The sequence below is a fragment of the Pezoporus flaviventris genome, unplaced genomic scaffold (genome assembly GCF_033815535.1).
Source record: "Pezoporus flaviventris isolate CSIRO_AGI_PZ_B2104156 unplaced genomic scaffold, CSIRO_AGI_Pfla_v1 ptg000007l, whole genome shotgun sequence".
Taxonomy (NCBI): Eukaryota; Metazoa; Chordata; class Aves; order Psittaciformes; family Psittacidae; genus Pezoporus; species Pezoporus flaviventris.
This window is the reverse complement of record NW_026892555.1, coordinates 83,500,141-83,521,802: the sequence shown is the minus strand read 5'-3', so window position 1 is coordinate 83,521,802 and position 21,662 is coordinate 83,500,141. Positions and strand designations below refer to the sequence as shown.

Here is a 21,662-nt window from a genome sequence, read left to right as displayed (position 1 = left end):
ACAGAAGGGTAGCCTGGGGGCATCATGACAGCCTCACTCCCTGCCTGGGACCTGCCCAGAGTCCCTGGTGTGGCCAGGAACACCTGGTGGTCCTGGCATGGGAACTGTGCTCCTGTCCCATGCAGGGATGTGGCACACGTGCACACTTAACTGACGTGGGAGCTCAGGACCCACAAGGTTAATTATAATGCCACCTGTAGGAGGTACTTTCCCACAAATATTAACCTTCTGGTTTTTCCATATGCTCCCATATGGTCAAATTTTATTTCATAAGCAGAGCTGTACTAGCGCTAGGAAATAACAGGTAAGCTTTACTTTTCTGCCTGTAATGTCAAAATCAGAAGTCACCTGACTTTGATATTTTTTTTTTAATTTAATTTTAATTTAAATAAATTTCACCTTTTCCTCCTATACTGTAACTTCTTAAGATTAATTTGCATTCAAAAGATAAAGGCAATTTGATAGACTTTGTCACAAAACATTTTCATCTCTGCCTGGCAGGAGTTCATTGAGAAGACTCAGATTGTCTTATCTCTGTGTCCTTTCTCCAGCCTTCTCCCTGTGCAGCTTCATTGCAGCTTAAATATGCCCACTTCTACAAATACAGAAAACATCACAGAAATCAGACACAGTATCTTTGATAATCTTAGGATGCGCAGAAGAACCAGCTGTATTGTGATATAATTAATCACTCAAATAATAGGCAAAATGAGCACACATATTCTTAATCAATTGCTACTAATTCTTATAAAGAATAAAAAAAAAACCAAACATATGATAAAAATTCTTGAAGCTTCTAGGATTTCTTTACACAGTGTCTAAAAACAGACTTTGTTAGCAGATTGACTGAAATCTTGTTGGTCTTAGAGATGTGCAAATGGTTGTGAGATGAATGCCCAAACAAATCACTTCTGGAGGAGCTCTGAACAATAAGGGCCTCTGTTTTCCAGTGAATTGTGCATATGCACACAAACACTCATCCATAATGTGAATTTAAAATAATCCTGATGGGAGTGAGGGAAGGGAAGGGAAAGGGACACATGGAAAAAACTAAGCAGGCTTTGAACCTTTGTGTTGGAAAACAAAGCCTTCTAGTTTGAATCTGAGATAGCAGTTCCCATTTGACATGGTTTCAACAGACATACACGCCTTCTGACTTATGCTTATCCCTAAAGGATACTCAGATGAAGCAAAGCTTGCTTACAAGTCACCCAAGCACAACACGATTTTAAGTGGAAACAAATGAATAGAATAGATGTAATTAAAAATCCAAAATGAATTAGGCAAAATTGCTACAGCTTCACTTTACAAAGTCACTGAAGGGCAAGAATGGAACATCCGAAATAACTATTTGGCATAGGGTCACTATGAAGATGAATTAGGGTTAATTTTCTGCTGGAGTGTAGGTCAAGCACTGTGCTGTGGCAGAATGCTCATTTTACTGGGAATGTTTTGGCCTACTTACAACTTTAGAAAATAAATATTACAATGTTAAATTAAATATGCTCTGTGACAAGGACTTGCAACATTGAGAGAGTGTGATTTATATGCAGTTGGCTCATATATACTATCTAATATGATATGCACACTGTAATGAAAGCTCAAGGGTCTGATCCGCAGTGCAGAAATGCTTTACAATCCTCTTTCAGGTTGCATGTTGTTTTTCCTTCCCCTTCTTCTTAAATTTTTTTTTTTTTTAATGACTACATGAGTTAATTACTGGTTATGTACTCTGTCTCTTTGTCTGGCCTAGCTTATCCCTCCTGCAATAAATCTCTTTTCTTTCCCTCTCCCAAGGATCATTACAACATTAGCCAGCACTGTCAACAAAACTAATTGAAAGCCACCTGTTTTAAGGATCACCCTAGTGAAAAATAACAAAGTTAAGAGAAAAAAATCAATCAACTTTCTAAAAGTCTGTAATTTCCTGTTAAGTCACACAAATGCAGAGGTAGGAAAAAAAACGTAAGATCTTCTTTGTTTTCACTGCTGGTCTTATTGTCCACTTCTCCTTAGAACTATATAATTAGAAATGATTATTGTTGTAAACTAAATCTCTCATCACTCCTTAAAGTGGAACTAATAGTATAACATTTCTTCTTTTCAACTGCAGCCATGCAAAAAGGGAAAGTACTTGCAATTAGCCCTCCTATTATAAATCAATCTGTTCTTTTTTGCAAAACATTTGGGTTCTCTTAATCAGATCAGCCCAGGTTCAGCAGGACTTTTAAAGATGCCAAAGTTCACTTAAGCACTTACACAAATGATCTAAATCTCTGCTTTTGATGAAACTCAAGCACATTCAGAAACATGGAGAAAGGCTGAACAAGCACGACTAAATAGGTACAGATTTCCTGAGGAGGGCCTTGGTACCCAAATATGCAAAGCCCTTCAGCCCATCTGAACCTCAGGCAGGTGCTTAAGTACTATTGAAGTTGATAGGAAATAAGCATGTCCTTCAAGGTAAGTACTTTGCTACCACTGCACAGCAGCACGCAACTCACTCAAATGAGCATGAATAAAGAAAACACGCTTGAGATAGATTGACAGCTAAACTGTTTCTCATAAGTAGTTTCCTAGCTTGTCCTTAATCGTGGAGGAATAGGCCTGGAAAAGGATAAAAGCAGATGATTTATTTCTGTTAGGCCAACTGAAGTAAAATACTGAGAAAAGAAAAAAAAGGGAAAACACAAGGCAGGAAGTACTGATGACTATTTGTGTTACAGCAGGGTCCCAATAAAGCCTGAGATCCCATTGTGCTAGATGCTATGCAAACACGTCAGTGAGGGTGTTCAGTAAAGGAGAGCTGCCTGTAAACACGACATGTGGAAGTCCCTTTGAAGTCAGCCACGACCCAAGCATGCGAGCGTCAGGCCATACATTTCAAGCCAAATGATTAATAGCTGTCAAGCAGAAGACAGAGTCTCTCAATACTGTGGCCACCAAAGATATAATGAGCTGAGGAAAAAAATAAGGTCACAGATAATATATTGGTTGTTTTTAATAGCCCACTGTTTACTTCCTGGGAGTGTAAACATATCATTAGTTTTCCTACTTCGAAAGAATAAAACCTCTATTTAGATGAAATACATTTAAAACAATGCAGGTGACATGCAATACAGGATAAATACTGCCTTCATTCAAATGTATGCAACTCTCATTGATTATAGTAATGAGATATGCAGAGAAAGATCAGAAGAATATAATTTGATCCTTTCTGGAAGCTACTCCAAAATTCATGCTGGATGTAGTGTATGTGCATGCGAAGAACAGGAAGAAGAGTGTGGAGCTGTAGTATTGTGGAGCCTTCCCAAAAGGGCAAGTTACTGCTTTTTCAGAAGCGGTCTAATGCCTACAGAAGGTAAAAGGACCTAGAAACAAGGTGAACCCACCAGTTTGCGAAACCACAGTGTCAGTGATGCAATCATTGCTACAACATGCAGAAAAGGCTTAAAAATAAAGGCTACTGAAGAACTAAAGGAAGGAAAAAATACCAGTCAAGAATAATTATCACTGTGTATAAAACTTTCAACTCCTTTATTATCATAAATTGCAAAGTTTTATTGATGCATATTTTATCACAGCACTCTTGCCATATGTGATCTGAAGATTCAGAGCCTGTCCCCAGGGACAATGGTACTGATATAGATAATCAAGAATTCCTTTTATGCGCCTCTCAACACAGCTACAGCTCAGATTGAAATTAACATCTTTTACAATGAAACACCAGTTTTCTGCCACAACTAGACATGGCAGCTGGAGAGAGAGGCCTGCTTATCCAGTTATTCCTTCAAGTGTTGGTTTCATTACAGCCCGCGAAGTTGTAAAATAAGTACAAGGCAATGTGGATGGTTGCTGAATACCAGAAAAACGAATCTGCATGCAACCTGCCACATGAAGAACCGAGGGAGAAATGCTTCCAAATAAATGCAGGGATGAAAAGCAAAGATCAGAGGCAGCCTCTAAAAAAAGCAATGAAGAGGAATCCAAAAGCTTTGAACTTCTGCAGTGTACACTGTCTGGGTTAGAATGGGTGATGCTCGCACACACACATGTGCACACAGGAGTGGAACCCATGCCCCAGAAAAAAAAACGTCATAGGGCTCTGCCCGACTTAAATCCTCTAAAGCAGGGATTTTGCCTAGTGGAAACACTAAGGCTGTTTAGTGTTGGCACTTGCTCCTGGTCATCTTTTTAGGTTTACTGCTTCTACCCATACATCAGCCCTGATTCTCATGCTGCTGAGAAGAGGGCTATAGAAGTTTTGCTGTGCTCCCCACAGTGTCTTATGTCATTGTGGCATCCGAGTGCCTTCCTGTAGAGCATTAAATGACCAGCATCTGCCATGCGAGGTTCGTTCATCCTACTCCCAAGAGAGAGCTGGGTATGCAGTGTAGTATTTTGTTTTGGCAGGACTTCATTTTTGTTGGTTTAAATCTGCATTCTGCCGTATGTTAGGAAATAAAAAACAAGCACCTTACTTATGAAGGAGAAGGTGGTGGGGTTTGTGATGGTCATTAGTTTCTGAGAGAGCTAGTGCCAAGGTCTCAGACTGGCTTCCCAGAAGGTGCAGCTTCCTACTGGCTGCTAGAAAGATGCAAACTTCACAGACTGTTCCAGGGAGCTGGAGATGATAATGCACCGGAATCACATCTCTTTCATGTGTGAAAGTCGTTCAAGTCCAGCTTTGGGCAAATGCCTACCTACCATAACATTTTGAAAGAGCCTGTTTTTTCAGTATATTACGTGCTGGGACAATACATAGTAAAACCTACTCTATTGATCTTTGGCTTTTTTTCTTTCCTTTTCTGATTAATGTCATGTCGTCTAGAGGTTATCCCCAGTCACTAGGGAAGCATAGAAAAGAGGATATAAATGTAAATTTTGAAACATGTAAGTGGGAAAATGCACTGTTAGAGATGAAAGGACGTTCAAGAAACATTTAGAGCATATTGCATGCCTTCAGTATAGATCAGGAAAGAAGAACACAATGGAGAACAGATGCCACTTTTCTAGCCTTATATCTCTGCCTTTTTACAGGTTGATCAAAACACTACTTCAACAGATCAGTAATTTGGATGAGCTCAGGCTAAAAACTCATGTAATAGCAAGCCCACTTTAGGGTCATTATCAAGAGAGAGAAACAGGAGACTATGAAAAAAAGATGGGTATATGGCAGAACTGCAGTGTAAGGATCTAATTTATATCCTCAGCAGAAAAAATAGCACTAACACATTAGCTGGATGAGTCTTCAGTGGATAAAAGGGACAGGGCAGGACTTCTCATGCTGCATTAAAAGACTGTCACTTTCACTTTCCTTTCACTGAAGCTAAGGGATTTTTGGAATTTCCTGCTCCTCAACACACTGGAAGGGAAGATTCCCAAACCTTCAAAACATATTGCATTCATGAAGGAGATTCTTTTGGGAGTTACTCATTCTTTCTTCCATTATATTTTTAATTGAAACATTTCTCAGAGTTTGCTTTTATAGGATGCTGATGCTGGAAGGATTTAATATTGAAAATACTTTTCTGCATGAAGGAAACTTTGGAGCATAGGTTTGGATAACTGGGATTTTTCCAGTCTTGTGCACACACAGTTTGATGGCTGCAACCTCACTCCAACTATAAAGTCTAGATTAGCTAAGGGTCATTTGAAGAGAAATGTAGCAGTACCTATTAATTTTCCCTTTACAAGAGATTTAAGATAGAATATTTACTATGATCATACAATTTTTATATCAGATTGAAAACAAAATTTTCATCTTACAGGAAGTTATAGTATTTGGCATTCCTACTGAGACAGGCTAAAAAGCCAAAATAATGCAATTTATCTATCCATAAATTTCTTAAAAATCAGTTTAAAAAGGCAAATATGTTAACTTCTGTGTTATGAAATGGTTCATCTTGAAGTTTCAGAAATAAAACATTTATTGTTGGGGACAGGAGGAATGTGGTGACATTGTTCCTTCACTCCACCTAAATGGCCACAACTGGAAGCTAATAATCTTGACCCACTTGTCTCTGTCTACCCCATGGATCCTTCCTTCCAGTCATGATTAGAACCCCACCACGTGTGACAGTCTCATGGTGCTGCGATTCTCAAGATGCTTCACACCACTGTAAAATCTCATCCCAAATCCAAAATATATGTCAACCAGTTTTTCCACTGTGGAGCATTTTGCTAAAAGGTCTACTTTCTTTATGAATATTTTCAAATTTAATGAACAACAGGAAAATACTTAATTGGGCACTTTCGTGATCAAACCTAGTTGTTTTATTACAGCTTGCCTTTTGAATCCTTTGAGTGGGACTATCAAGGCAGAATATCAGCTAAGAAGACTTGTATCAAGCTAGAGTCTCAGAGTGATGTGTAGATAAAGAGGGCTTTGAAAAGCATTTCAGATTAATCTTTCTTCACAACCACAAGTTTTAAAAGTGCTATTTATAAGCAAAACCTTTCATCATTCTTTCCACAGTAATGTTGGTTTAAAAAAATGTTTTACACCTGGGAATCAAGAAGCACACTGGAAATAAACACTTTTCTATAAAATTTGTAATAAGGTACAGATCAGGAATCCGTATAAGGCCTATCATGATGGATAGAATGACCAAGCCAAAGGGAGGGGGGAGGTCATCCCTGTAAAACAACAGCAATAAATTAATTAAAAAAACCCAACAAAACAACAGAGACCATCGAACAATCAAAAACTAGTTGCTTACTATGAACAAAACTCAGACCCTCTTTGAGTGAAATCTCATTCTAATTTCACCAGCGTAACCTCACGGGAACCAGTGAGCTTGCATTAGTGTATTAAAGAGCAGAATAACATAAAGACATGCCATGTTGTAAAGTTTTTTTACATCTTTCTTTGAAATACTGACATGGGTCATTTTCCTAGACACCAGTCTGTCCAGAGATAGTAAATCCTGGATTTTTAAGATAGATAGGGTGTAATTAAAGCTAGAATATGGCCTATGGGGAAATATTTCTCCCCACTTAAATCACATTGTTTTCATTGCTGTACTGGTGTAAATGGTATTTTTATGTATGTGTCCAGAACAGAACTGAACTACAGTATTTCTTTTCTACTGCTGAAATATTAGCATTAAAAAAGCAATATTTTACAAAAGTCATATAAACATAGTGTCTATAACACAATCAATTTTGTTGAAATTATTTTACACCAGCCTTCATCCTTGAAATGATTCTTCCTTTCCATTCTGGAATGTTTTAAAATGTTATTTGAAGTAAGATTTAACATTATATTAACTGGCAAAAATCAAAGTATTCCTTTTTTCCCCAAGCCCAGAAGAATTAATTTTGTTGCCACTAAAGAAGAACAGACAGCCAACTTTTGAACTGACCTAATATTTCTGAAAACACTGTATGCAATTAACTTCTTGTAAAAGCCATCTTTCAAGCAGTCTTTTTCTGCCTCTGAACTCTATAAGCTGCTCATCAGATCCAGCAAAATTAGGTTATTAATAGGGAACCATTTATCAAGCTCGATATGTTTGTTAGAGGCACACTTGTCTAGTTAACCAACACTGCCAGAGTATCTTTGAAAGCAGAAAGATACTGGTAAGGGCCTCCTGAAGTGTTTATTTCTAGTCCAGGTTTTCCACATCAGTTTCTTCAATGGTGGCCTGGAAGCAGTGCTGCCCTAAGAAGTGGTGCTCAGAGGGCAGAGGGTCTCCAGAAAGGGAGCCCACCTAGGCTACAGTGTGGCGTGACAGCGCCATTGCAAGAAGTCAAGATATCAAAAGGGACACGTTACAGCAGGGTTGACACTGGCACCCCTTGGCACTTTGTGCACATGGCGTTACTGGTGGGTGTCAAAACCAAAGAGCACTGCTGCCCTCTCCACTCTCTCAGCCCATGGCTCAGAAACTCTGGCTTAGGTTTAAAAGAGGAAAATGTCTGGTGAATTGTGATGGCAAATTGGTAGTAGGGGATTAGGAAGCAGGGGGCTGACTCCAGTGTTTGTCTTCTCCCCCACCTTGTTCCTTGATGGCCCATGCTCTTCTCTGGGTTTGTTCATCAACACTTTGGCTTTCTGCATATATTCTCCTTCAAGGAAAAAAAATAAAAATAAAAAAAATCAAGATTTCTCAAATCAGGGCTTTTTCTTGTGATTTTCTGAGACACAGATCAAAATTTTACCTATTCATTTCTAAATGTGAATGCTCTGACAGTTTTTTCATCTGCGAATTTTCTAAAAGCTTTGGTTTCCTCCTAAAATCTCTGGTTTTGGAATCTAAGCTTTGCCAAAACAGAACTGTGATATCTCCCAGGTCTGGTATTTGGATTGGAAGCACTTTGATGCAACGCTGTGTCGTATGTGTGTTTATATCACTGGAGTTTGCATCATACCTAGCACCCACAGGCACCTATAAAAGTCAAATCATAACTACTAACATAAGTTTTACCTTAGCCTGGTGCTTGGGTCCCAGAAACCTAAACCCCATGTATTTCCTCAAGCACCTAGATCCACTGTGTAGTCAAAAGCAACAAAATCCCTGTTGTATCCAGAGGTCTGGAGCCAAACTTATACACTGCACTTATCTAGACATATAACCCCATCAGACTGGGAACCTTTGGCATCGCCAATATGGTGTTTAACAGTGACAGAAGTTGTGCTAAGGTGGTGCCCTTCTCCCACCCCATCCCTTCCTATTTTTTCTCCCAGCATCACTTGGCTGTGCCTGCAGCTCTCATTGATTTGCACTGTACAAGTACATTGTACAAGTTTCAGATAAAGCAGAACCATTCTTTCCTACCCTTTTCCTTAAATGTTTAACATGTCACATCTGTGGTTTTCCTAGTTTTTCTGAGACAGGAATATTGAGGTTCTCATTGATGTTGACAATACTCCAACTGTGGCAGAGCAGAAGACAAGAGGATAAAATACTTGGAATGTTGCTTCTTTCTCCTTCCCCTCTTTTTTTACTTCCTGTAAACATTACTGGAGAAGATTGTACTGCAAAATCATAAATAAAGTATACTTGTCAGAAGCTATGGTCTCAAAATATTCTAACGGTTTGTTTGTTCTCTCCATAAATTGTTTATTGGTCAATATGGCCAGAACTTTCAAACATATCCTTCTTTGCAGTTCATTGATATCTCCATTCTAAATATTTTTATCTAGTACTGAGCTTTCAAAAATCCCCACATTCTACCATTTATTTTTTTTTTTACTGCTGATTTTTCTAATGCTGAACTCATTCAGATTATGCAGCATTACATTACCCTGTGTTTCTTATTCTTATGGAGTTTACTAGTATTAAAGGAGAACTGTATGATTGTTACTAAAGTTACTATTGGCAGTAGGGTTACGCAGCAGGGGAATGCTTTTTGAGTGATCTCTATGCAGTAAAACAAATCAGGAAAGAAAAATCTCTGTATAAAACATTTCTCTAATTTGTATTCTGCTTCACTACAACGTGCAAATGTTCTTCAAGTAACAGACTGATGTTGTGGAATAGTACCCTGATGAGTAAATTATCATAGAAAGAAGTTCATCAAAGCAATGATTTCAGATGTGTGCTTGAATAGCCTGTGAACACAGAAGTGAAGATATCTATTTAGCCAGAGATATCACCAATCATTAACACAGAAACCAGACTTCGAACTCTCCTGGAGCTTTGCAATGCAGAGGGTCTTCCAATAAAACAATTATCCAATTATCCTGCATAAGGTGATATTTAAAATCAGAAGTTAAGTGGTTCAGTGCCCTCTTGATAGTTTGTAAAGAGGCTAAAGAATCACCAATGGACTTAAAAACCCTTTCAAATGCACGTAATGGTTGATAGATTGGATATTTACAGCTAGTAAGTAAAATATGTTATAACATCGGGCAATTGCTTCTTCAGTAAATAATGTGATAAGTTCCTGGAGAAAAGAAGGCAGCTTTTCTCAGAATGAAACCAGTTTTGATCCCCCAGCACTTTGAAACCAATTTGACAAGTAACTGTAGCTATATGGGGAATTTGGATTCTCAGTTGTCATTAAAAATAATAGGAAGTTAAGTGTCCAGATTCTACAATAGCTTCAAAAATCTTAGCCATGAACCTCTGGGACAATCACTTTTTGCCTTCTGCAAAGGTATTAACACTGAAGCACTCGTATTTTAGAAAAGAAAGAGAACAAATTGCAAAAACCCTATTTCGAATGGTTATCTATAAGCATTTTCCTAATGTTGACACATGAAGAAGAAAACAAGTAGAAAGCTCTGTAAGCTATTTTTTATGCTAGAATTATTGATGTTTCAACAAAATAAGGACCTCATAGTCAAAGGGTTGATTGGCAACGGAATTAAAGTGGCAACAGATTTTAATCAAAATGCATGCTTTGAGGCTAGGAATTTGTAGTAAAGAATAAATACCTACCTGCCACACATTGTTATATGTGTTTATTCTGCGTAAACACCTATACAACCCAGTAAGTGATTACAGAAGTAATGCAATGGACTGCCATCTCCCAAAGGTGTGAAATGAATGGGATGGAGACAGCAAATAATTAGTATGGAACAGTTAATAACTCTACTGAGTGTTGCTACTGTTAACCATGGTTCATTCACTGCCTCACTGATAGTCACCCTTTAGCATAGCAGTCATCGTAATACAAATGAATCTGAATGGGAGCTCCTTCCGCTGCCCCAGAACAGCATGACAGTAAGAGAGAGGGCACTTGAAGAGCTATATGGGGCAAACATTCAATAAAACAACAGATAGAGGCTGACAACTCACTGTTGAGCTGCTGTTTTTTTTCTTTTTCCTATATTTTTTAACATTATCTCCTCTATGCATTTGTATCTATCACTCAGTTCTTCAGTCCTCAGCTTACTATTGAGATTTACCATGCATACAAGTCAGCACAACTAGCCTACCAAAACCAGTGGATCCTCAACCACAGCATATTTAGCACAGCACCCTTAACAATGCCCCTGAACTTGTTCTAATGAGTATGAACCTTTCTGAAGTCTATACAACATAAGAAAGCTTTAGCCATGATTCAGTACAGCATTTTTATGTAATGGTTCCATTATGTATATAACCTTAATATCTATAAAACGTTGCTGACACCTTTCTCTTGGCATACTGATGAGCTGTAACCTGAAACTCCCCCACAAATATAGGAATCTGACTTCTTCACAAAACTCCTCCAATACTCCTGTACTCACCCTGGAGTCTTGTGGGATCCAGATGCTGTTATTCCAATCTCTATTTGTTACCACAAACTGCTCCGCTTTCTGCCATTCTCATTCGCAAGCCTGTGGAAGAGTTATTTGTCTTCTTTTTGTATTAGTCCCTCTCTAAGCCAGAGCCAAATTCTATACCTGCCACTGATCAGATCTGTCCTTTTTTTGTCTCTGTTATTTTATGAAGGCATTTGTCATTTCTTTCTCTCTGCTTCACGATACAAATCCTCTGTTTTCTTGCCCTCCTGCAGCTTCTTCCTCTGTTCAGTCTCCACAAGGTTTTGTTGCTATTATCATCATTTTCTCTCAGCATGCTCTCTGTCCTCTTGAAGGCTGGTTTGACAGATCCTCTCTTGTCATCTGCTTGAAGGCTGATTTCAGCTCTTCCTTACAGCACCGTCACTATGCACCTCCTCCATTACAAGTGCTTAATGTAGAGCTTGTTCTACCAAGGCAATATGTGCTTTTTATGGCCCTTCCTCCCGAGAAGGGTCACAGGGATGTTAGGTGTGCAGGGCTGTGGGACACAGACACTACTCTGATAATGTCAGTAGTTGACTGCTGCCTTTCCAATAGGCCTGCTAGTTCTTCTCCTTGTCATTATCAAGGATGTGCAGTAGTCATTTGACAGGACCTCCCCTGGATGTCCAACGGAATGCCCAGAAAAAAAGAATGTGTAAGCTTGCTATCAGAATAAATTTACTAACCTGTGCTCAGTCCCCCTTGCCTTGGAGATGCTCATGAGGAGCAAACACTCCTAATTGTTTGCATGGTGCCTGCCCATCTCCATATCACCTTCTGAAGGAGACACAAGACTACAGCAAATCCATATGGGAAGCACAAACCAAACAGGCAAGTGCCGTGGTTCCTTTCATGAGATACAGTAGCTGGCTGATGCATGGAACCCTCCTCTGACACTGAAAGAAACTGAGTGTCCAACTAAAATGGACCACTGATGCATCTTTTCCCAAATTCCTCTTTCCAGGGAGGCATTCATCTGCCATTCACACATCCTTCATAAGGCATGATGATTTCTTTCTTATTTCTTCACTCTGTTTCTTAAAAACGTATTTTTGCTCTGATGCCTTAAGATATCATACCTGCAGGTCAAGCAATACATAATACACACTTGGATGGCTAATGCTGTCCAGATTATGCATGAATTGGAGGATGCTTGGGGCAAAACTCTAATTTTTTTTTTTTTTTTTTTTTCCCCAGGGAATTGCTTCTTTTCATTTAGGAACCTTCCCTTTCTAGAAATGAGTCACCTAATTCTCAGTGAGAGTCAGCAGAGCTTCACCTGTTAAAGCTCTCCTAGTCAAACATATCTTAAAATTAAAAAGTAGACTAATTTCAGCAGTAGGCTAAGCACACAGAAGGTACTCTCTATATAACAATCTAGTGAGGTACTTATACTATTCTTAAGGGATTTGCCAACTAGGGAACTGCTACTGGTATTTTAATTTATGTTACAGCATGATTGCAATTCTAAATTAAACTCATATAAGCAAGGCAATTTATAGTTAAACCTTTCACTCAACCCTGAACTTGCTTTGCCGTAAGCAAGTTATATATTGCAAGGGCTCTTAACTGTCTTACAATAACTGGGCATGTAGAAAGGTTAAGTACTGTATTGTGTTTGCATGGCAAGGTTTTGGGAGCAGGGGGGCTACAGCGGTGGCTTCTGTGAAAAGCGACTGGAAGCTTCGCCGTATTTGTTAGAGCCAATGCCAACCTGCTCAAAGACGGACGCACTACCGGCTGAGGACAAGTCCATCAGCAATGGTGGTAGCACCACTGGGTTAACATACTTAAGAAGAAGGGGGGTGGAAACCTGGAGAACTGCAGCCAGAGAGAGGAGTGAGGGTATGTGAGAGAAACTGCTCTGCAGACACCAAGGTCAATGAAGGAAGGGAGGAGGTGCTCCAGGCACCAGAGGAGAGATTCCTCTGCAGCTCATGGTGTAGACCATGGTGCGGCTGGCTCTTCCCTGAAGCCCATGAAGGTCCACAGTGGAGCAGATACCCACTTGCAGCCCATGCAGGACCCACGCTGGAGCAGGAGGATGCCCAAAGGATGCTGTGACCCTGTGGGAAACGTGTGCTAAAAGCAGGTTCTTGGCATGACCTGTGGCCCTATGGCAAGAGGAGCCCACGCTGGAGCGTTTGCTGGCAGGACTTGTGACCCTGAGGGGGACTCACGCTGGAGGGGCCTGTTCCTGGACTGCACCTCTGGAAGGGACCCACACTGCAGCAGTCTGTTCCTGAAGGACTGCTTCCATGGAAAGGACCCACCCTGGAGCAGTTCATGATGAACTGCAGTCCATGTGTCGTGTTGAACAAGTTTGTGGAGGACTGTGTCCCATGGGAAGGATCCCATGCTGGAGCAGGGAAAGAGTGTGAGGAGTTCTCCCCCTGAGGTGGAAGGAGCAGCAGAGACAAAGTGTGATGAACTGAACACAACCCCCATTCCCCATCCCCCTGCACCTCTTGGGAGGAGGAGACAGAGAAAATTGGGAGAGAAGTTAAACCCGAGGAGAAGGGAAGGGTGGAGGTAAGGCGTTTTAACATGTGATCTTATTTCTCATTATCCTACACTGATCTGATTGATAATAAATTCACTTCCTCCAAGTTGAGTCTGTTTTGCCTATGACAATATCTGGCGAGTGATCTCTCCTTGCCCTCATCTGGACTCATGAGCCTTTTGCTGCATTTTCTCTCCCTTACCCAGCTGAGGAGGGGAGAGACAGAGTGGCTTTAGTGAGTACCTGGCATCCAGCCAGGGTCAACCCACCATAATTACATAGACTCATTTTTTACCTTTGATTTTCTTCTGTAGCAGGCTAAAAAGAATCATGTAGAAGAATTCAGCCCTGAATTCAACTGGAAACCTGCTAGCACCTCTTGGGCTACCTTGTCACGTGCTGCACAGTTCCTCAAGGCAAACCTTACTCATGCTGGTGAGTGCTTGCTTTGTTGGCTACCTACACAGAAGTATGAAGGGCATCAGTCCTTCTGAACACAGTGAAATAATTTACAGAAACGCCCTACTGAAAAACCACATCAAGTGTTCTCCCCAAAGGCCCCACAGCAGCCCTAACCAGCTCTGTTCCTTCCCTCTTTGGTGAGGACATGGGAATGGGCCCTCAAGAGCACCTCAATTCTGTAACTGTTAGAAAAAAACAGGATATGATGCAAATGGCAAAAAGGAGAAAATCAAATGAGAAATTCCTAAGGCAGTCCTGTAAGCTGTAAACCTTGCTGTTTCACTCATTCCAGCTTAAGCTTGGATTGTTTATGGTTTGGGGTATCAACCCTTGCATGCTCAGGCTTTTGAAAAGCTATTTCAAAAACAACAGAGACAAACATTTTAAACATACAGAATGCATTTGACAGCGTACCTTCACCCTGAGTATCTGAAATTCCCTTCATATTTTTCTTAGCATATGAACTAATGCTTTTCAAAGGAAAACAAGAAGTTTAAAAATCGGAATCTCCTGTGACTACATGAAATGCTCCTTTCATCCATTCATTTTTTAAATGAGGATGAAAGTCAACTTCTTCACAACAGTTACAGTTTCCCAAGTCTGAAAACACTTTCAAAGGTGGTGGTCTATCTTTTGGAGTACCATCATGACATACTTGGTAGTGTTGTAGCTGGTGAATTTGAAGTGTTTAACTTTCAGATTAAAATGTATATAGCTATGTTAAAATTTCCTGTGAAAAAAGTAGATTTTATACATGCGTTACAGTCAGTTTTCACAGTTCTACCTTCTTTTATTTTTTTTTCTCTTCTCTTACCCAAGGCATTCTGATTACAGAGCTACAAAGTAATCTATTGAAAACTGGGTTTTAAAGTGGCCTATTAGACACAAAAAGCATATGGAATTAGGAAATATTTAGTTCTCTTCCCCTTCTTCTTATATTGCCAAATATATTTAAATCAAACTTGCTTTAAAAACAAATATTCCCAGGGTAAGGATTTTCGTATCAACTTCTAGTTAACTTGCTTCTGCTGAATTAGAAACTGCTGGCAATTTTTTCCCACTGAAATGTAAATGATGACATATCGCTAACTAGCAGCATTACACCACTAAAATACTAAGATGCATCTTGCTTGCCTCAAACTTCCCTTTCCTTAAGTGCAATGCCTTAGAGGCTGCAGTGTTTAAACGGTACAAAGTACTCTACTAGCACCAGCCTGAATCTTTATTTAGGAGAACAAGCTTCACATTCTTCTCTGCTAACACAGTATATGGGCATGTTCAGCTCCTCCATAAAACACACTCATGCACTATTACTGTCTAAACCAAGGTACAGTACTGACATGACAGATTCATGTTCCCAGCTGTGACATAAGGGCCCTTTGACAATACCACAGTGAAATCCCTATTAGAAAAACATGTGCCGGGCAGTTCATCCGATGCAGTTAAATGCTATAAAAGATTTTCCAGGTGTTAATGAGTTACATGAGTAGAATGAAAATGAGATGGATTTGTGCGCTTGGAAATTCTCAAGAAGCAGGGCTCAGGCTCTCAGAGAGATGGACAAACAGCGCTTTATAAACATCACTGGCCATACTTTGCACCTGACCACGCGAGGTGATGAGCGACCCTGACTATTCACTGGGGAACTGTTCACTGAGGATCGTTTGCATGGGAAAAGACAGACTTTCATGTCTTCCTGCATTTTACTGCATCCTTTTTACTTTGCTCTATTTGTGAAAAAACACCAGCTATTTTCCCCTTTTTAAGCTTTATTTATTATTTTTACTAAAGTGAAGGAAAACTTTATGCCTGTTATTTAAGTTTTTGTTCCTAGTTTTATGAGGGATTTAGCTTGATCCAGTACAGATAAGAAACTGTCATTTAGCCCTCATTAGAGTATCACTACTTAGAGTGTATGCTTTTGATGGACAAAAATACAGTCTTTCACAGACTTTGAAAGAGCTGTGGTTGAAATTTTTCAAGGCAATGTTGGATCTTCAGATTTATTCCCTTAAACTACATATAAAATCACATGTATGGGCTGCCCAGAAAATTTCAACCACTGATATTTCAGAGTAGGTGCACACATTACCTCGCACATTAGGTATCTACAACATAATTGTTCATTCATATCATCTGTTGACCAGATAAAAGATTGTTTAATTTCTTTATCATGTGTGAATTTTATGGTTATCGTCCTTGAGAAGCTAAGTTTTGTTTTATCTACATATGACAGGTACAGCGTGGAGAGGCCGCAATGCAGATTTGTCCATGCTGTTGTGACCACGACCACAGTTCTAATCCCAGCATAGAACTATATTTAGGAAAAAAAGATAATTCTGCCGCCATACTAATTCCAGACTGATTTTCCTTAAAAGAAAAGGTCCCAGTAATATGAGAATGAATTAAGAGTCTTCTCTCAGAAATTAATCTAGAACCATCTATTTTATTTCCCACAATGACAAGGTAGTATTATTTTATCTTTTATTTCCAATCTAATATCCCAAGTCTTCTTCCTACTCTTCCCCCATTCCAGAGTTACTTAAATTAACTTTGAGAACTAAATTTTCTTAAATGAGTAAGAAGACTAGGTGGAGAAAATGAGCAAAACAGTCTAAGAGCACGTTGACACAGAGTCTTGAAATTAATATCTGAAAGGTTAAAATTCCTCTGGCTTAGCAGGTGTTCTGTGAAAATGCTGCATTCATACAATATAGTATCTGACCATTTAACCATATGTCAAACAATCTCTGCTATGACAACCAGATGTAGACATTGCCGTGGAATGAAATTATCATTTTATTAATTACCCTTTAATTAGTTGATACAGAAGAGAACATGCAGTAATTTAGTCATAATTGGCCTGACTGAGAATACTTACAGGGACGGGAATCTGTTTGTGAGACTACTTGTTATGAATAACAATTAAGTCTGTGACAGCACAATTTTATTATGAAAATGTACTGTGCATTTCAAACGACTTTTAGGTGTAAGATAGTACTCAGGATTTAACTACAAATTGACATCAAATGTTTTCCTTGAATAAAAGTGTAGAAACTTCTATGTATTTTGCAAAACATGTTAGAACAATGCAAGACCTCTTCCCAGAGTTACTGTGATGGCCAAAGCGTGTTTCCAATGCATTTTAGTATAGAAATGAAAAGCCACTTAGTTAATTTTGTATTTGAAAATGGAGGAAAAAACACTTCAGATTTCTCTCAAAATCTTGCTACTGGTCTTCAAATTATTCTAGAGCTTAACATGGTGTTTGTAGTATTTGTAGACTATGCAGATTTTTAGAAACATTCTCTTTGTCAGAACATCACAAACAGGAACTTGAGCAGTGTTCTTACATGATCACTTGATCACTTTTGGGTTTCTGTAAAGTCTAGAACATTCTCAGGTTTCTTGGTCTAGATAGGTGCAAATAAAGTTAACAACATCCCTCTCGAGACTGTACTGGTAAGGAAAATGCCTTGAAGACGTCCTTTCAGTACAGCTTGCAATTAAATCAGGAATACTGTTCGTACTCAGAATACTGAGTATCACTGTGGTAAGACAGAGCACATTCAACAGCCTAATAAAAATGCTTGTAAAATGTATCATAACACTGGCCCTTACATAGCCAGTTGTTAAGAGGGTTTTTTTGCCATCCCTTTGGACAAACCTCTGGATTCACCATTCCATCCCAGCTCTTCTACACCCCATGATCTGAGCAAAGACTGCAGTGTTTTATATTAGTTCTACACTGTTAGATAGACAGTATACCTCATGTTTTCTTTACTTGTCTTTCCACAAAAATCTCACAAACTGGAGGTCAAAACCTTCAACAAATGCAGCTTCAATGAAATACAACAAATTGCTTTGCTTTACAGAGTTGAATGAAAGCTCTTTTCCTTTTTTTCCCCTCTGTAATGGGCAGCTCCTAGCTTTCTGCATGTGCAGTGACAGAAAATTATGCATAACTGAATTATTTTCTAAATCTTGCCCAATTCCAGCACATGTATTTGTTTATTTATTTATGATGGATGGGAAGGCTACATGGATGTCTCCAAGCCAGATGAATCTTTCATATAACTACTCTAAAGTCACGGAAGTAATATGAAGGATGAGTCTCTCTTTTGTAATTAGACTTTGAGTAATGCTTTTATTTTGCTCAAATGACTATTGAGACTTTGTAAGATTTCTTTGTTTTAAACATAAAATCCTTCCACCCTGTCTAGTAAATTAATCCACTATTATGCTTCTTCATCACAAATGCATATATATGGAAAAACATGTTCTATAGAAAAGAAAAGCATCTTTTGCCTATGGTGCCATCTTCCAGTTAATATCAGTAAGTCATATTCTATTGCTTGTAAGCACATCTTGCTTGACAACTTATAACCACCTCCAGTACAAATATACACAGGTTGTATTTTCCTGCTGTGTCACAGGGAATAGCTAACACAGTGTAACAAGAGATCATTTCATTAGGTTACCATGAAAGAGTCACTGCTGCAAGGAACTTGAGCTGAACAGGGACACAATCACAGTGTTAAAAACTCAAACCAGTTTACCATTAAAACCTTGTGTGACTGTTTGAAAAATGTCTTAGAGCTGCACAAAAGCTGGCACCATTAGCTTTCATCCCTGCTGAGCTGGCAATAAAGTGTACACATAAGTAAAATGCATTAATTGGTATTAGTCAATCTAGTTAAGATGTTCATTTTCCAGGCATCTTCAGAGTTCATTTCCATAAAATAGGATTTCTCTAAGTCTCAAAATTTGATTTTGTCCAGCCTGAAATGATGTTGACACAGTGGCAGCAAAAGCACAATTACGCCCCAGCTTTACAAAGGTGTTCTCTGTCTAGATAGACTGGGACCCACGTGGTCCCACTCATACACGCACGAAAAGAGACATCCTGCAGAAGAGGGAAAAGTGATACGTTTTCCTGTCATTTTCCTGTCACTATTTTTCCTCCCTTTTCCCGTATTTTTCCTACTGTGCACCACTGATTACTGCACTTTAAGATCAGAATGAACAATTAACTGCCTAATTATTCCAGTCACACCAAGCCACAATGAAATCTTTATTCAGTGTTTACAGCAATCTTTGGCAGAGACTGTCTTGCTGTTTTTAAACCAAGAAGAACTGCTCCCTTTGGCTCCCTTCAGCATCAGCTGCCTGGGTTGCAGAGCTGGATGCCAATAATCAGCCTCCTTTTTCTCTTCCAAAGTGGCTATTTTTTTTTTTTTTAAGGGTGAAAAGACCTATTCTCATCAACTCCCCATGTATTCTGCCTGATTTATGTCCCAGCCTCTGGGTCTCTTCCTTCCGTATCTTTTGCCATTTGTGCCCCAACATCGGATCCCCTCCACGCAGCACCCGCCGAGCCCCGGAGTTCCCGGACGCCCCCCCCCGCCCCCCGGAGATGGGTACGGGGTGTTATTTCTCGGAAACCCCGGCTAAGCAAGGGACGACAGTCGAGGGAGCGGGAGCGGGGAATAGTTTCCAGCTCCTGCTGTGCAGCACCCCACCTCCATCCCATTTTTCTATCGGTTTTCCGCTTTCTGCAGAAAGCCCCCGCCGCGGCTCCCTGCGCTCTCCGCCCCGGGAAAGTTGGACTGCGCCGCTCCGGGCCACAGGCAACTCTTTCTGCCTCCCCTCCGTGTCCCTGACCTGCTCCCGGGACGCGACGGCGAGCTGCGCTGCCGGGACGCCCCTCGCCCTGCCCTGCCCGGCGCGGTTGTGCACCTGGGGAAAGTGGGGCGGGGGGAAGATTGTCTCAGGCAAACTCTAGAGCGGTCCAGAGTGGGCTTGCGTGGCCCCCCCCCCCCCTTTCATCACCCTATGATTGCTGCTGGGCAGCTGCCGGGGGGGGGGGGGGCAGAAGAAGAAGAAGGAGAAAAAAAAAGGAACACATAATAATAGAATAATAATTTAAAAAAGGTAAAAGGAGAAGCAGAAATTAAGGGCGCGGAAAAGGGAAAGGGAAGAAAGAAAAAAGAAATAAAGACAAGATAAAATTTAAAAGCGGGGAGGCGGGGGGGGGGGAGGGAAGGAAGGACGGGAAAAGGTAAAAAGAAGCAGAAGTCTCCGAAAGAGAGGACGGGTTACCTTGCAGGGCGGAGGAGCTCCCGGCTGCCTTGCTGGAGATGGGACTTCCCTTCTCCGGCGGGTGCGCCGCTCACATCACCGCGCCCCGCTCGGTCCGCAGGGGCCGCGCTGGGCGCCTTCGCAGCGCTGCCTCTCACTCCTGGTTCTGGATGTGGGGGGAGCCGGGGGGCAGCGGGAGAGAGGGAGGGGGGCTGCGCGGAGGGCGGAGGAGGAGGAGAAAAAGAAAGAGGAGAAGGAGGAGGAGGCGGGAGCCCCGCGGCCGCCCTGCTCCTAGGAGCTGCCCCCGCTGGAAGTGGCGGCCGCTGCCCCTGGCTCCGCTGCCCGCTAATATCGCGGCGAGTCTAACGCTACCGCGGGGACCTGCGGGAGGCGATTGGTGCCTAGGAGCTGCGCCCTCCTCCGCTCCCCACCTCCCCCCGCCCCCCCCCCCCCCCCCCTTTCCCAGGGACCCCCCCAGCTGCCGCCCGCGGGCCCCACGCAGCTCCGGGCGGTGGGAAAAGCAGCCCCCCGTGTCTCCCCTCTGCGGGGCTCCTTATATCTTGGGAGGATTTCAGAACGCCCCGCACGGGCCGTGAGAAAACTGGCTCCTGAGGTAGACCTAAGGTAGTGCTGGGGAGGCGAACCCTCTCTTTATTTAGCAAAACGGGTACAGAGGTGAAAGCTGAATGTCTTTAGAAGGCTCGGTTTTAGTTGATAAACATCCTGAGACTAATGTCAGAGCTACTTTTATGAGGGTAAACAGTACAGTTTCCTGGAGGGTTTGTGTAAGACTTTGGAAAAACAACCAAATAATAAAGGGGTTTTACATCCACTTTTAAAGATCATTTTAGTGTTCATAAAAGCTGCCAGACTTGCTGAAATACTCCCTACCCACACAACGACAGCAGCAGAGGCAGAAGCAGGACAAGGCATCCTCTCTGCCTACTAATTTGCCTGAATCCTGACCTGAAGTAACTAGGAGGGAAGATATTTCTCACACCATCCCTGTGCCAACTTCCATTTTTCTGCCCAGTGTGGGAAGGCAGCAAACTTGCACCAACTTTCATGACATGTGTGTGTAACAGCTATAGGGAAACTTATCCACTTGGGTATGAGAATGTTATTACCTCTGTAACAGCTCCCTGTAGTAATCACTTCTTTTCGCTGTCAGTGTAGAGCCCATTCCCCATCTCAGTTAAACTGGCAAACCTGAAGCAACTTCACTGAGCGTGGAACAGAGCTGTGCTCCACCAGTCTGCGTCCAAGTCAGTGAATGGCAGTAGGAGACTTTAAATCTCATTATCAATTCCTTGGGATTCTGCCAGTCCCTCAACAATTAGATCTTGAGATGAAGATTCAGATTATACAGTCAAGTTTTGTTTTTTTTTTTCT

At 40.9% G+C, this 21,662-nt stretch overlaps 1 protein-coding gene across 1 annotated transcript in view; it reads right to left on the bottom strand.

Moving 5' to 3' along the window:
• Positions 1-20,621, bottom strand: part of CDH20 (cadherin 20) — a 113,669-nt gene extending 93,048 nt beyond the window's left edge. The window contains exon 1 of the mRNA XM_061449281.1: positions 20,292-20,621. The gene's annotated coding sequence lies outside the window, so the exon portion shown is untranslated. The remainder of the gene's footprint in view (positions 1-20,291) is intronic.
• Between the last annotated feature and the right edge of the window lie 1,041 nt (positions 20,622-21,662).